Genomic DNA, 18,213 nt, shown 5'->3' with positions numbered 1-18,213 from the left:
TAATCCCCCACTGCAGAAGCAGGTCCGTGACCGCCCGGTCGCCAGTGACCGCCCACGGCCGCCAGTGACCGCCCACGGCCGCCAGTGACCGCCCACGGCCGCCAGTGACCGCCCACGGCCGCCAGTGACCGCCCACGGCCGCCAGTGACCGCCCACGGACGCCAGTGACCGCCCACGGCCGCCAGTGACCGCCCACGGCCGCCAGTGACCGCCCACGGCCGCCAGTGACCGCCCACGGCCGCCAGTGACCGCCCACGGCCGCCAGTGACCGCCCACGGCCGCCAGTGACCGCCCACGGCCGCCAGTGACCGCCCACGGCCGCCAGTGACCGCCCACGGCCGCCAGTGACCGCCCACGGCCGCCAGTGACCGCCCACGGCCGCCAGTGACCGCCCACGGCCGCCAGTGACCGCCCACGGCCGCCAGAGACCGCCCACGGCCGCCAGAGACCGCCCACGGCTGCCAGTGACCGCCCACGGCCGCCAGTGACCGCCCACGGCCGCCCAGTGACCGCCCACGGCCGCCAGTGACCGCCCACGGCCGCCAGTGACCGCCCACGACCGTCAGTGACCGCCCACGGCCCTCAGTGACCGCTCACGGCCGCCCAGTGACCAATCCTGGCCAGACTACAGAGCAGCAGACTGCTACGCCCATGAAAACATTTCGAGTAAGATGAGGCTATTACCTCAATGCTGTGAACAATGATTGCATAAACTACGTTACGGCCGGCTAATCAGACCTGGTAATGAGTAGTTCATCCTATCTGATGATTCGATTAGCACTAAATAACACAACAGTCAGAGAGATGCTCTTGAGCAAGATTTAAGCTTACAAGATCTTGCATTGTTTACATGTTAACTTCTCGCGTCAGTGACAGCAGCAAGATTTAATATAAATTGGCTATCAAACAGTAAGAAACCTTACCGACGGACACTCAATTATTAAGCGTGAGCCTCAAGATGGATTTAGTTTTCATTTCATTCATTTATTATACACCCCATACCCATCCCCCGGGCGGTGGAGGAAAGGGTTAGAGGCACGTCATCAGTTCAAGATTGATTAGTTCCTTTGACGGTGACAGGAAGCGCATGTATATGTATGTATGTATGTATGTATGTATGTATGTATGTATGTATGTGTATATATGTATGTATGTGTATATATGTATGTATGTGTATATATATATATATATGTATATATATATATATATATATATATATATATATATATATATATATATATATATATATATATATATATATATATAGGGGTACCACCTCTGGTGCAATTGCAGGGACCCACATCCTCGAAGAAGAAAACAAAGAGCTTTCAGAGAAGACCTTGTGGAGTCTCACTGAACACTTTAATCTTTTGTTCTCCTACCACCCCTATTATTCACTTGGACCATCGGGGATCGAACGCCGACCTTGCAATAAGCAAATCCGTCGCTGTACCGATGAGCCCAAGAGGACAATTCCCAAGCATGGCACCAGGGCATATGCCAACGTCGGGAACCTTAACTCAATGGTTTTTATTCACTTTTTCAGGAATATATTTGGAGGGGGGACATTCAAGTCTAAAAATACTAGCAGCAATCACCATTAAATTTGAATGGCACAGAGATCGTTTCACGACCAATACCACAACGATCACGACCAATACCACAATGATCACGACCAATACCACAATGATCACGACCAATACCACAACGATCACGACCAATACCACAATGATCACGACCAATACCACAATGATCACGACCAATACCACAATGATCACGACCAATACCACAATGATCACGACCAATACCACAATGATCACGACCAATACCACAACGATCACGACCAATACCACAATGATCACGACCAATACCACAACGATCACGACCAATACCACAACGATCACGACCAATACCACAACGATCACGACCAATACCACAATGATCACGACCAATACCACAATGATCACGACCAATACCACAATGATCACGACCAATACCACAATGATCACGACCAATACCACAACGATCACGACCAATACCACAATGATCACGACCAATACCACAACGATCACGACCAATACCACAATGATCACGACCAATACCACAACGATCACGACCAATACCACAATGATCACGACCAATACCACAATGATCACGACCAATACCACAATGATCACGACCAATACCACAACGATCACGACCAATACCACAACGATCACGACCAATACCACAACGATCACGACCAATACCACAATGATCACGACCAATACCACAATGATCACGACCAATACCACAATGATCACGACCAATACCACAATGATCACGACCAATACCACAATGATCACGACCAATACCACAATGATCACGACCAATACCACAACGATCACGACCAATACCACAATGATCACGACCAATACCACAATGATCACGACCAATACCACAATGATCACGACCAATACCACAATGATAATATAATGCAAATGTGGAGACCCCAAATAAAAAATACATCAGCAGTTAATGTGGGTATTTTGTACGTCGATGACAATACGTGGGTTTGAGTGTCCCATTTCTGGATACTGCGCCGCACGCACACATACACACAACACTCCCAGCCACACACACACACACACACACAAACACACCACTCCCAGCCACACACACAAACACACCACTCCCAGCCTCAAACACACCACTCCCAGCCACACACACACACACACACACAAACACACCACTCCTAGCCACACACACACACACACACACACACACACACACACAAACACACCACTCCCAGCCACACACACACACACACACACAAACACACCACACCCACACACACACACACCATTCCCAGCATCACATACACACACGCCACACCAAACCACACACACGCACGCACACACACACACACACACACACACACACACACACACACACACACACACACACACACACACACACACACACACACACACACACCACCCATCCAGCCACACCCAGTCACACATTCCAGAACCTAACGTTCACGACTCGGTTAATAAAGTAGACACAACACAGGCCATGATGGGAAATGCTTGCAAACGTTGTTAAAAACACGCTCCATTCTCATTGTAATAATTATTTGACTCAAATTAGCATACATAAGCTCATTCCCTGAGCGCTCATGCAAATTAGTTGTTTTGTTTAAGGGAGAGTGAGCGATGCTTGAAAGTTATCTGTTTGTTTTATGTTTGTTTTTCTGTTTGTTTTGTGAAACAACAGCTGCGTGGCGTCTCCCCCTTGAGCGCTGTCTGTAGCGCTCTTGTGAGTAACAGTGTCAAAAATTAATTTAAAAATCACCTGAGTTCATTTGTATAAGAAATTTGCATGTCAGCGTGTATAGTGATTAAAGACGTCACTCAAGTGACATGCTGTATGCAAATTGATCATCTTGCAAGTGCAACTGTGAAGTTGAGTTGACAACCACAGCAAGCAGTATGCAAAATAAACAAGAGGTGAGGCTATAGACTGATTGGAATACAAGAATATATGCCGCATGTTTAACTATTCTTATGATATTTGCAGAGGAGAAATTACTGATATGCAATATGTTACATTCATATCAATGTAGAGTTATGTCCGTTTATTGAGAGATAATAGAAGTGTGTATAAAAATGTATAATCTATAGATTGGAATGTTTAATTTGCATAACATTTGTCAAGAACTTGAGTTGTGGGTAAGATGTTAGTATCATCTTGGGCAGTTATGAGTTATGAAGTAATTGTCAGAGTGATATGTGATTCTCTTGGCTTTGTTGACGGTTTCTCCAGACACAGCTAGTGTGTGTGTCATCTCCAGTCCTGTCGTTATGGAGCCCCCCACACACACACACATACACACACACACTAAACACACACACACTAAACACATACACATACACACTCCCCCACCCTAAACACACACACTCCCCCCACCCCAGAGACACAAACACACACACACACTCCCCCACCCCAAACACACACACACTCCCCCACCCCCAAACACACAAACACACACCCCAAACGACCCCCAGGACTCCATCACCTCCCGTTCGAGGGGTTGGAGTTTTCGAAAGAAATTCGTGGATTTTTCATTTTAGTGATGACAGCGTCAGTGGGATCGACAGGCAGTCAGCCAGAGACAGACACAGACAGACGGGAGGGGCAGACCTCTCCCTCTTCGTTCGTTACCTCTCCTATATTTCCCAGTTCTTCCTTCTCTCCTATTTCTCTCCCACTCTGTCCTAATACTATTTCTACTAATAATAATAACGATCGATTTATAGATTTGTTGAGTTATGATGTTCCTCTTCCATGTTATTAGGAGTGTGAGCCCTGGATGTGAGCCCTGGATGTGAGCCCTGGGTGTGAGCCCTGGATATGAGCCCTGGATATGAGCCCTGGGTGTGAGCCCTGGGTGTGAGCCCTGGATATGAGCCCTGGGTGTGAGCCCTGGATGTGAGCCCTGGATGTGAGCCCTGGGTGTGAGCCCTGGATATGAGCCCTGGATATGAGCCATGGATGTGAGCCTTTGATGTGAGCCCTGGATGTGAGCCCTGGGTGGGAGCCCTGGATATGAGCCCTGGGTGTGAGCCCTGGATGTGAGCCCTGGATGTGAGCCCTGGTGGGCATTCCTCAATGGTAAATCAAACCCCTGGTTTATAATCATCATAAATTCCATCTGTATAGCCAGCCCTCGTAACCCCCCCCCCCTCCCTCCTTCCCACCTTCCATCACACACTACGCTCCACTATTTACAGCACCCCCCCTTCCCCCCCCCCCCCGCCTCCCCCGTTAGTGGCATCTACTCTTCCTCTCTACTCAAACCTATTCCCAGTTGCTGTTTATGCACCTGATTGACACACTACCCACTACCACTATCACCACATCACCACCACAGCTACCACCACCACAGCTACCACCACCACAACTACCACCACCACACAACTACCACCACCACAACTACCATCACCACACATCACCACCACCACAACTACCACCACCACAACTACCATCACCATAACTACCACCACCACAACTACCACCACCACAACTACCACCACCACAACTACCACCACCACAACTACCACCACCACAACTACCATCACCATAACTACCACCACCACAACTACCACCACCACAACTACCACCACCACAACTACCACCACCACAACTACCACCACCACAACTACCACCACCACAACTACCATCACCATAACTACCACCACCACAACTACCACCACCACAACTACCACCACCACAACTACCACCACCACAACTACCATCACCATAACTACCACCACCACAACTACCACCACCACAACTACCACCACCACAACTACCACCACCACAACTACCACCACCACAACTACCACCACCACAACTACCACCACCACAACTACCACCACCACAACTACCACCACCACAACTACCACCACCACAACTACCACCACCACACAACTACCACCGCCACCACAACTACCACCACCACTACTACCACCACCACACAACTACCACCGCCACCACAACTACGACCACCACTACTACCACACTACTATTATGAACAAAGGTTACAAAGGCGGGGGTACCAACACAATATATCACACAGCTACTAACATCTATCAATCAAGGGGGGGGGAGGGGAGGGGGGGATACATAAAACAAGGACCCCTTCAGTACGGCAAGGGACCCCCCAACATAGCAAAAGACCCCCCAACATAGCAAGGGACCCTAACATAGCAAAGGACCCCCAACATAGCAAAGGACCCCCAACATAGCAAAGGACCCCCAACATAGCAAAGGACCCCCAACATAGCAAAGGACCCCCAACATAGCAAAGGACTCCCAACATAGCAAAGGACCCCCAACATAGCAAAGGACCCCCAACATAGCAAAAGACCCCCAACATAGCAAGGGACCCCAATATAGCAAAGGACCCCCAACATAGCAAAGGACCCCCAACATAGCAAAGGACCCCAATATAGCAAAGGACCCCCAACATAGCAAGGGACCCCAACATAGCAAGGGACCCCAACATAGCAAGGGACCCCAACATAGCAAGGGACCCCCAACATAGCAAGGGACCCCCAACATAGCAAGGGACCCCAACATAGCAAGGGACCCCAACATAGCAAGGTACCCCAACATACCAAGGGACCCCCAACATAGCGAAGGACCCCCAACATAGCAAGGGACCCCCAACATAGCAAGGGACCCCAACATAGCAAAGGACCCCCAACATAGCAAGGGACCCCCAACATAGCAAAGGACCCCCAACATAGCACGGGACCCCCAACATAGCACGGGACCCCCAACATAGCAAGGGACCCCCAACATAGCAAAGGACCCCCAACATAGCAAGGGACCCCAACATAGCAAGGGACCCCAACATAGCAAGGGACCCCCAACATAGCAAAGGACCCCCAACATAGCAAAAGACCCCCAACATAGCAAGGGACCCCAACATAGCAAAGGACCCCCAACATAGCAAAGGACCCCCAACATAGCAAAGGACCCCCAACATAGCATAGGACCCCCAACATAGCAAGGGACCCCAACATAGCAAGGGACCTCAACATAGCAAGGGACCCCAACATAGCTAGGGACTATCTATATATAAACATAAATGATCCCGCGCCTCTATAAACAGAACAGTAAACACTGAAGCACACAAACGCTTTAAAAAAAATAAACCATCACATTCACGCCGCACTCTCACCATCCCTCTCTCTCCCTCACCTTCCCCTCACCCTCCCCTCCCTTCCCTTCCCCTCCCTCCCTCACCTTCCCCCTCCCGTCAGCAAGAGTAATGTGTCAAGGGGCTTCACAGATCCCTGGTGAAATATGTGTAGGGCTGCGCCAGGCACTTCGCACACTGCCTGCAGATCCTCACACTCGATACCCCTCAGAGACGGCCAAGATTGTGGCCAGAGTGTTGACTGATGGGCCGGGTCTTACCACTGGCCCTGCTCCCTCATGCACCCACCTGCCACCCAACAGGTGGCCTCGCCACCCCTGGACCACTGTGGCCTCGCCAGCCCTGGACCATTGTGGCCCTCGCCAGCCCTAGACCACTGTGGCCTCGCCACCCCTGGACCACTGTGGCCTCGCCACCCCTGGACCACTGTGGCCTCGCCACCCCTGGACCACTGTGGCCTCGCCACCCCTGGACCACTGTGGCCTCGCCAGCCCTGGACCACTGTGGCCTCGCCACCCCTGGACCACTGTGGCCTCACCACCCCTGGACCACTGTGGCCTCGCCACCCCTGGACCACTGTGGCCTCGCCACCCCTGGACCACTGTGGCCTCGCCACCCCTGGACCACTGTGGCCTCGCCACCCCTGGACCACTGTGGCCTCACCACCCCTGGACCACTGTGGCCTCGCCACCCCTGGACCACTGTGGCCTCGCCAGCCCTGGACCACTGTGGCCTCGCCACCCCTGGACCACTGTGGCCTCACCACCCCTGGACCACTGTGGCCTCGCCACCCCTGGACCACTGTGGCCTCGCCACCCCTGGACCACTGTGGCCTCGCCACCCCTGGACCACTGTGGCCTCGCCACCCCTGGACCACTGTGGCCTCGCCACCCCTGGACCACTGTGGCCTCGCCAGCCCTGGACCACTGTGGCCTCGCCACCCCTGGACCACTGTGGCCTCACCACCCCTGGACCACTGTGGCCTCGCCACCCCTGGACCACTGTGGCCTCGCCACCCCTGGACCACTGTGGCCTCGCCACCCCTGGACCACTGTGGCCTCGCCACCCCTGGACCACTGTGGCCCCCTCCCCACGAAAAAGTTGCAATAGTGAGGTCGTGAAACTTGATGTGTGAGTGTCCGTAGCCTCAGAAAATATGGGTTTGAAGTACATACGAAAATCATTTAGAGCTGGAAGAGTGACTCGGAAGAGAGGCAATGAGAGATGTAGAGAGAGAGAGAGGAACACAGAGAAAGAGGAATACAGAGACAGGAAGATGTTTAAGTACTCATCTATAACTGCTGGTTAGACCTTGAGTGCGTCGTGACGAAGGCTGCGTCATTGGAGGTGACGTTACAGTTTGCGTCATCACAGCTGTACCCGTCCCCCCCCTAATGCGTCATCCTCGATCTGTTAGATTTTTTTTATATATTTTTTTTTAATTCAGCATACACCTCATAACCTGTGTTCGTGTGCACAATCCCCACACCAACTATAACAGGATGCTGAAACCATTCAACTAGTTAAATAGGTCTACAAGAGCAGGCTTCCAAGTGAGCTAATACAGGATTACAGTGCTGTAATAGCCATACAAGACGATCCTGAACCCATGCTACTGTACCCCCTCGCCTTAGCTTAACAAAAGTAGAGTAGCACGCGTGCATAAGGACACACGAGAAGAACGTAGCCCCTATTAACCACTTGTACAAGTATCTCACTATGTTCCCCCAGCAGCTGAGCTCAGCTGGAAAGTCATAGAACGACTGAAGTGTCCAACAGCTTCCCTCTCAGGGTTGGACCACCTTTAACACAATTTGTTTAGGTCCGGGAACCCATTTATATTAACTTTTAAAAAGAGATGTGAATATTGTTTAAGCTACCAGGCACTTTATGACTCAAATCGAATTATTATTATTATATTTTTTTCTTAACGAACTTAAGGTCATTAGCAGGCTTATCTGGATCTTAATTTGTCCTCTCTTTTGTTTTCCCTCTCTCTTATCTCTCCCTCTATTCCTTTCCCTTCTTCCCCTCTTCCTCACGTGTACAATTCTTCTCTTTCCATTTCTATCATTCCCTCTCTCTCTCTCTCTCTCTCTCTCTCTCTCTCTCTCTCTCTCCCACAAGCACCCAACTCCGCTTTTTTCCCCACTCTGTTATCACCCTTCTGTCCTGAAGCTCCCCTTCTTTCACCTAATGTTTTCACCCTCTTCCCCCTTGTCTATTCCACCCATCCCTCCCCTCCTCTCTCTCTCTCTGATATACCTATTAAATTCTTCCGTTCCTGTTCCCTTTCATTCTCTACTGTGTCGTCACCATGTCGCTCCTTCTCCCTCACTGTGTCTGACCTCCTTCCTCTTCACTCTCTTTTTCATCCTTCCCATTCCCCCTCTTCATTTATCTGTCCCTTTGTCCCTTTCTAATAATAACATTTTCATCAAACTCCTCGCCTGTCTCTTTACTCATTTCCTCCCATTCATTGTACCTCATCATTCTTTCATTCACGTGCACCTCCTCCTCTTTCTTTCATATCTCCTTTCCCCTCTTCCCTCACTTGCCTCCTCCATTCCTCAGCCCCTCTGGCAGAGTGTCAGTCGTCTCCCCTCGTGCCGGTCTTGGTGGCCCACGGAACAGGTTTGGCCTCATATTTTGGCTGGTAAGATGCGGCGAGCCATCGGATCATGGGATCCTGCTCGCCCCCCTCTGATGGATGGCTGGCCGGCGAGGGGAGGCGAGGGGAGGCGAGGGGAAGGGAGGAAAAGGTAGGCGAGAGGAAGGGGGAGGGTTGGTGAGGGGGAGGGAAATCAGAGGGAATGTAAGGAGTAGGTTGGGAAGGGGGTGAGAGGGGAGGGACTATAGCAGGTGATGGGGTGAAATGGGAGAGGTGGGGAAGGAAGGACGAGATGGGTGGGAGAGGGTAAGGGCAGTAGAGGGAAGAGAAGGGGCAACTGAGGGGCAAGGAGGGAGGGAAGGAAAACACAAGGGTAGGCAGGGGCAGGAGACCAACACTATATATATCAGGGACATCATCACCCAACAGCACCGTGACAAAGTAACTGGGACACGAAGGACAGACGCACCAATCCGTTAATCTGTACCCTACCCATCCCTGTACCCTATACCCATCCCTGTACCCTACCCTCTCCTGTACCCTACCCTCTCCTGTACCCAACCCATCCCTGTACCCTAATATGGCGGTGTGTTCACTCACAGGATGAGTGACGCCGCCCAATGCTGCCATTATGGCGGTGTGTTCACTCACAGGATGAGTGACGCCGCCCAATGCTGCCATTATGGCGGTGTGTTCACTCACAGGATGAGTGACGCCGCCCAATGCTGCCATTATGGCGGTGTGTTCACTCACAGGATGAGTGACGCTGCCCAATGCTGCCATTATGGCGGTGTGTTCACTCACAGGATGAGTGACGCCGCCCAATGCTGCCATTATGGCGGTGTGTTCACTCACAGGATGAGTGACGCTGCCCAATGCTGCCATTATGGCGGTGTGTTCACTCACAGGATGAGTGACGCCGCCCAATGCTGCCATTATGGCGGTGTGTTCACTCACAGGATGAGTGACGCCGCCCAATGCTGCCATTATGGCGGTGTGTTCACTCACAGGATGAGTGACGCTGCCCAATGCTGCCATTATGGCGGTGTGTTCACTCACAGGATGAGTGACGCCGCCCAATGCTGCCATTATGGCGGTGTGTCCACTCACAGGATGAGTGACGCCGCCCAACAATCTCCGTTCTGCGCAAAATTATAAAAATTAAAATATAATGCATTAAAGGGAGGGGGGAGAGAGAACGGGAAGGTAGCAAGAGGGAAGTGGGAAAGACGTCAAGACTGGAAAGGAAGGTAGTACACAGGGACGCAAAGGGAAGCCTGAGAGTAAGGGAAGGAGGGGGAAGGGGGGGGGGGGGAAAGAAAAAGGGGAGCTGAAGACTTTTGCCCCAAAATATTCTTCACCAGATCAACAAAAGCACCACAACAGCTGTGAAAGCCACGCTGCCGCCACGCTATTGTCAACAACTAACAAATATTCAAATTTTTTTCCCCAAACATTAGGTTTTTTTTTTTGGGGGGGGGGGGGGGTTCGTCCGCTTTAGCCTATCTTGCTAACAATGCTTTTCGGTTGGAGCTGTTGGCAAAAACTCTCCTCACACAATTACTCCAACACAGAAAAATATACTCCGCATTGTTCCACTTACAATGACCATCTCAGATAAATTTTCTTTCTCGCTGCAAAATTTGATATATATATATATTTTTGTTATATGTGTGTGTGTACTCACCTATTTGTGCCGGCAGGATCGAGCATTGACTCTTGGCTCAAACAAGAGTGTGTGTGTGTGTGTGTGTGTGTGTGTGTGTGTGTGTGTGTGTGTGTGTGTATTCACCTAGTTGTGCTTGCGGGGGTTGAACTCTGCTCTTTAGCCCCATCTCTCAACTGTCAATCAATCAACTGTTACTAACTACTATTTCTTTTCACACACACACACACACACACACACACACACACACACACACACACACACACACACACACACACACACACACACACACACAGGAAGTAGCCCGCAACAGCTATCTAAATCTCAGGTACCTATTTACTGCTAGGGAACAGAAGCATCAGGGTGAAAGAAACTCTGCCCATTTGTCTCTTCAGGTGCCGGGAATCGAACCCTGGCCACAGGATTACGAGTCCCGCGCGCTGTCCACTCAGGTACCAGCGCCGCCCCCACACACACACACCAGTGTGTGTGTGTGTTTGTGTGCTAGTAAGGGAAACGCAGATATTAACTCTTATTGCTGGTAAGCATAAGGTTCATTCTCCTCTGTAGAGCCAGAGTGAGAGAGAGAGAGAGAGAGACAGACAGACAGACAGAGAGAGCTTTCCGCGTCACTGAGATCAATGGGGAAGCGCTATTGGCGGAGGGAATGAGTGCTACGCTATTTTGATTGGTCAGAGGCGAAGTCCATTACAGAAAATGATATGAATTAGATACAAGACGCTAATTATGGCTCGTGCCTCGTGTTACCGCTGTACGCGTAACACAGTGTTATTTCTGTCTGGTACAGGTGTGTGGCTCTCTGACGGGTCTGGTACAGGTGTGTGGCTCTCTGACGGGTCTGGTACAGGTGTGTGGCTCTCTGACGGGTCTGGTACAGGTGTGTGGCTCTCTGACGGGTCTGGTACAGGTGTGTGGCTCTCTGACGGGTCTGGTACAGGTGTGTGGCTCTCTGACGGGTCTGGTACAGGTGTGTGGCTCTCTGACGGGTCTGGTACAGGTGTGTGGCTCACTGACGAGTCTGGTACAGGTGTGTGGCTCTCTGATGAGTCTGGTACAGGTGTGTGGCTCTCTGACGGGTCTGGTACAGGTGTGTGGCTCACTGACGGGTCTGGTACAGGTGTGTGGCTCTCTGACGGGTCTGGTACAGGTGTGTGGCTCACTGACGGGTCTGGTACAGGTGTGTGGCTCACTGACGGGTTTGGTACAGGTGTGTGGCTCTCTGACGGGTCTGGTACAGGTGTGTGGCTCTCTGACGGGTCTGGTACAGGTGTGTGGCTCTCTGACGGGTCTGGTACAGGTGTGTGGCTCTCTGACGGGTCTGGTACAGGTGTGTGGCTCTCTGACGGGTCTGGTACAGGTGTGTGGCTCTCTGACGGGTCTGGTACAGGTGTGGCTCTCTAACGGGTCTGGTACTGGTGTGGCTCTCTGACGGGTCTGGTACCTAGTACTGGCGTGGCTCTCTGACGGGTCTAGTACTGGTGTGGCTCTCTGACGGGTCTGGTACAGGTGTGGCTCTCTGACGGGTCTGGTACAGGTGTGGCTCTCTGACGGGTCTGGTACAGGTGTGGCAGGCCAGGAGGCATGGCAGGATGTGCAGAATACCCCCGTTGAAGAGCAGAGGTGCAACAGGTACTCTGAGAGAGAACTATCAACATCAGAGGCCCGAGACTGTTCAACACGCTTCCACTACACATAAGGGACATAACTGGCCGACCCCTCACAGTGTTCAAGAGAGAACTGGATAAAACACCTCCAAAGGATACCTGATCAACCAGGCTGTGATTCATACGTAAGGTTGCGAACAGCCGCGTCCAATGGTCTGGTTGAACAAACCAACTAGAAGGACTGTTCAGAGACCGGGCCGCGGGAATGTTGATCCTCGGAACCGTCATAAGGTAAGATTCCTTGCTGCGACTGAGGCATTCATTTAATTATGTACTGTGCTTTTTATATATATTTTTCTAATTATAATTGTACAACAATTTATGAAGTTTGATTTAATTTGACAAATCTTAAAGAAAACATGCAAATACTACAAGCAGTGCAAAATAAGGCGTTAAGAAGAGCAGCCAAACACCGTCCACCATATGACCAGACACTCCAGGAGCTCCAGGAACTCCTGAACACACAGTCACTAAACACCAGACTGCAGCACCAAGCCATCAGGGTGTGCAACATCATCCTAATGTTGGAGGACCCAATGTTAGACACATTACTCCAAGATGAGCCATCTTCCAAGATGAGAGAACTCCTACAGCTGGTGGCCTCGTGTCTCTCCATCTACTCGAGGACAACCAAGTCCCACAATACATAATTCCAAGATGAAACTTAGACCAGAACGCACCCCCCCTCCCTAAAAAATAATCCCTTCCCCCCCCCTACCCGCAATCCATATCCCCCCACAATTTCCCCAAATTATTTCCCCTCCTAATCACTCCCCCCCCCCTCCACCCCCCCCTAGCACCACGACAAACTTTCTGACCTCAACACAACTTTTATAATATAAACGAGAAAACTTCCTCGATCTTGTCTCGTACGAGACTTGCTTATCAGTTTCCATTGTTATGTTCACAGAGCAAAACCAGACGTGTTTGAACCGTGTTCTCCAAACAACAAAGGCATATTTACGCTTCTTGTTCATAGACGGCATGAACACGGCTAGTTCATTATTTAACAAGTTGAGCTTAGTCACCAAGGCGCTCAAGGCGATGACTGACAGGTGAAATATATCAATAATGAACTTCACTGGAAAAGGATCGTCTCATATCAACAAAGGGATCAGGATGAACTGATTATTGCAGAGAAGTTGCAACTCGCAGTACTTAGCAGATATATATATCATCCACTACGGGCTCACCATAGCCCGTGCTACTTGGAATATTTTGTTCCAGGTAGCGAATCTTTAACAACAACAACAGCAACTTGCAACACGGAGCATGCGTGCCACGGCCCCTCGCGCGGCTTGGGAGAAATCTGTCCATTAGGAAAGGCAAGTCTGGCCAAATCCTGCTTAAAAAGAATTAAGGGATATTGCCTCAACCCAATTAGCAGACACTAATAATCAGCCAACTACTTGGACTGCTCGGTACAGCGAGGGTCCGGACCGTCGCTCTACCGTCCCAACCACTTGAGTTGGACGGTAGAGCGACGGTCTCACTTCATGCAGGTCGGCGTTCAATCCCCGACCGTCCAAGTTGTTGGGCACCATGTCTCCCCTCCTCCTCCGTCCCATCCCAAATACTAATCCTGATTTATAAAATTTGCAGTGTGTGGGGTCACCCGCTGGGGTCACGACAGTCCTCAGGTTAGTGTGTAGGGTCACCCGCTGGGGTCACGACAGTCCTCAGGTTAGTGTGTAGGGTCACCCGCTGGGGTCACGACAGTCCTCAGGTTAGTGTGTAGGGTCATCCGCCGGGGGTCACGACGGTCCTCAAGTCGACCCCATGGAGCACGAAACGTTCACCTGGCCCAACATCGTGGACACCCAGAAGGCGGCGACCACAACACCAGGCGCTCAGCCATCAACACGCCCGTGCTGGGCGTACCATTCTCAAGAGTATCTATCACCGAGCGTTCCTTCCTGCGCTCACTCGCATGAGTGACATGTTCACTATACGAGTGAAATAAAGTGAAGTGAGCACTTGTACTCTCTGGAACACAGTTGCCTCGTGATATATCCTGTACCTTCACAATAAACAAACCTTTATACCTAGTGTAAACTAACGCGGAGCTCGACGGATAAAGCAGTTTTTATGGGTCAGTGCCAGACGAGCTGATGTTGGATAACAGCTCTGAGCCGGCAGTCTCTCGCCCTCCTATGGAGAGAGAGAGAGAGAGAGAGAGAGAGAGAGAGAGAGAGAGAGAGAGAGAGAGAGAGAGAGAGAGAGAGAGAGAGAGAGAGAGAGAAAGGGGGGGGGGAGGAGTACGGGAGGAGAGGCATTTTAAAGTAAACTGCTAAACATTAATAAATGCTGTTTGATATTATATAGATGAACGCGAAATATATAATGAACAAATCCACAAGGGCCATGATGAGGGTTCGAACTTACGTCCGAGAGGATCCCAGACGCTCCTTAATCGACTGTGCTACGACATGGTTAAAAAGAATTGCAACCGGGAGTGCTATACTGCCCTCACACGGATCCCGCAGCCTCTCCGAGACACAAACCAGGGTGTTACACAATTTCCCCCCATGCACCCGGGCTCTGTCAACAACCTGTTCTACCTCTTCACCCTTACTTCATTACACACACTAATCACAATAGCGTGATGCACCAAATGAACAAATCCACAAGCCCTTGTGGATTTGTTCATTTGATGCATCACGCTATTGTGATTTCTGTGTGATGTTTTTGTTTTAGATTCAGCGACTCAGAACAAAAAAGTTCCAAGTAGCACGGGCTATGGTGAGCCCGTAAGTTGAGGCTCTTTGGAGCCATTATCAGTATCAATGGCTGATATTAGAGATCTGGGAGATGGATGGGGGTCTTCAGCCCTGGAGGGCTGGCTGTACCAGTTATGGACCTGCTGGGATTTCTGTGCGTAGCGAAACATTATATATATATATATATATATATATATATATATATATATATATATATATATATATATATATATATATGACATATGTCGTACCTAGTAGCCAGAACGCACTTCTCAGCCTACTATGCAAGGCCCAATTTGCCTAATAAGCCAAGTTTTCATGAATTAATTGTTTTTCGACTACCTAACCTACCTAACCTAACCTAACCTAACTTTTTCGGCTACGTAACCGAACCTAACCAACAGAGATAGGTTAGGTTAGGTTAGGTAGAGTTGGTTAGGTTCGGTCATATATCTACGTTAATTTTAACTCCAATAAAAAAAAATTACCTCATACATAATGAAATGGGTAGCTTTATCATTTCATAAGAAAAAAATTAGAGAAAATATAATAATTCAGGAAAACTTGGCTTATTAGGCAAATCGGGCCTTGCATATTAGGCCCAGAAGTGCATTCTGGCTACTAGGTACGACATATATATATATATATATATATATATATATATATATATATATATATATATATATATATATATCCAAAGGTGGAGGTGAAGGAAGGGAGGGGGAAGGTGGTGAGGGGAGGGGGAAGGTGGTGAGGGATAGGAGGAAGGGGGGAGGTGTGGGCAGGGGGGAGGGGGTCAGGGGGAAGGGGGAGCCGGGAATCATTGAGGAGGAAGGGTTGATCCACACTCCAGCCGCTGACAGATGGACGGGCCACACGCCATCCCTTGCCTGCCTGCCTGCCTGTCTATCCCCCACCACCTGGCCTGCCGTCACCACATTCACTTCATACCGTCATTCACTATCCTCCTCACCATCCCCAGCCATACAGGCGGACACTCATGTGACGCGCAACTTCCACCTCTCCGGTCACTGAGTATACGGCTTACTTTTCACAACTCTCTCCGGCCAGATGAGGCGCCAGGCACCAAAAGGGGGAATAGCGGAAGTAATGAGAGAGAAGAAGAGGGAAGTAGAGGAAGGGGGAATCAAACACGAAAGAGAGAAAACAAAAAAAAGGTAAAAATTAACAACAACGAAAAGAAACTTTGTCGAGAATTTGACTATAAAAAAAAAAAAATAGGGTAATGAGTGTATTCACTTGGACACTCAATTTAGTGAAGTGATATAGGAGGCAGGAAGGGAATTACTGTATCAGATTACTGATATTTGGAAAGGCGGGGCCCAAGTACTGAAGCGTGATCCTCACACACACACACACACACACACACACACACACACACACACACACACACACACACACACACACACACACACACACACACACACACACACACATATGATAGGAACATATAAAATACTCAGAGGGATTGACAGAGTGGACATAGACGAAATGTTCGCAAGGAATAGTGAACGAGGGGACATGGGTGGAAGCTGGAAACTCAGATGAGTCACAGAGATGTTAGGAAGTTTTCTTTTAGCGTGAGAGTAGTGGGAAAATGGAATGCACTTGAGGAGCAGGTTGTGGAAGCCAATTCTATTCATAATTTTAAAACTAGATGGTCGAGGACTGGGCCGCGGGGACGCTAAGCCCCGAAATCATCTCATCATCTCAAGATAGATATGATAGGGAAAAAGGATCGGAGTCATATTGCTGTAAAAAACCGATGGCTCAAAAGGCGGGATCCAACAGTCAATGCTCGATCCTGCAGACACAAATAGGTCACACACACACACACACACACACACACACACACACACACACACACACACACACACACACACACACACACACACACACACACACACACACACACACAGGGCAGCTACATCGTGACCTCGGCCTGACGCATAAGGGCAGAAGTTTGGTCACTAGGGGAAGTAATCACTAACAAGTGTGCCTGCAGGTTCCTGTATTGTTACCGCCTCTACCCTCGCCATGGTGCACTCTTATGTTATATGCTGTAACTGGCTGCTATATGCTGTAACTGGCTGTTATAAGCTGTAATTGGCTGTTATATGCTGTAACTGGCTGTTATATGCTGTAACTGGCTGTTATAAGCTATAATCCACAATATCCTAGGAACAATCACCATGGATCACCAGGGACTCAACTGGGATCATTGCGGTGCTTGTCTCACAAGGTGTACCTGCTCCTGCTCCATCTTTGTCACAACCTCACGATGGCTGAGTGTGTAGGTTACATAGTGAGTCATTTACTCACCAGTGACACGCCCCCCTCCACTATGTACTCACCAGTGAAGCAGGTGTGGCTGGCTGGTGTGGCTGCAGGCGGTCTGGAAGAGAAGACAGTTGTGGAGTTAGAAGAGAACTGACCTAACACGTCGGCCACACCATGTTATCTCTCGGGTTAGTGACCTCAAGAGGTCAGGTCAAGTCAGGTCGGGTCGGGTCAGGTCAGGGAGGCGTTTGTTTACACAGTGGCGATGACGACGTAGACGTATACATATACGACGTAGACGTATATTCCCACACCCTCCCCACACTTTTCTTACGTCTTATAGATACCAGGCGTTCGAGGACCCAAACGCAGTCTGACTATCTCTGCAGCAGGGGGGGGGGGGTAACAGGTAATTTATTTGTTGTATTTTTCCTGCCGTTCAAGCTCTCTCTCCCTTCCCCCCCCCCCACCTCCCCCCTCCCCTTAACTGTGGCTGGCGAGGCTCAGCCACTCAACAC

The 18,213-nt window shown here is 50.1% G+C and overlaps 1 protein-coding gene across 1 annotated transcript in view; it reads right to left on the bottom strand.

Annotated features, from left to right (window-relative positions):
- LOC138367886 (putative polypeptide N-acetylgalactosaminyltransferase 9) overlaps positions 1 to 17,788 on the bottom strand; it is a 102,649-nt gene extending 84,861 nt beyond the window's left edge. The window contains exon 1 of the mRNA XM_069329986.1: positions 17,770 to 17,788. The gene's annotated coding sequence lies outside the window, so the exon portion shown is untranslated. The remainder of the gene's footprint in view (positions 1 to 17,769) is intronic.
- Between the last annotated feature and the right edge of the window lie 425 nt (positions 17,789 to 18,213).

This window comes from Procambarus clarkii, chromosome 23 (genome assembly GCF_040958095.1).
Source record: "Procambarus clarkii isolate CNS0578487 chromosome 23, FALCON_Pclarkii_2.0, whole genome shotgun sequence".
NCBI lineage: Eukaryota > Metazoa > Arthropoda > Malacostraca > Decapoda > Cambaridae > Procambarus > Procambarus clarkii.
Note: the sequence above shows the minus strand (reverse complement) of the source record. Positions and strands in the feature narration are given on the sequence as shown.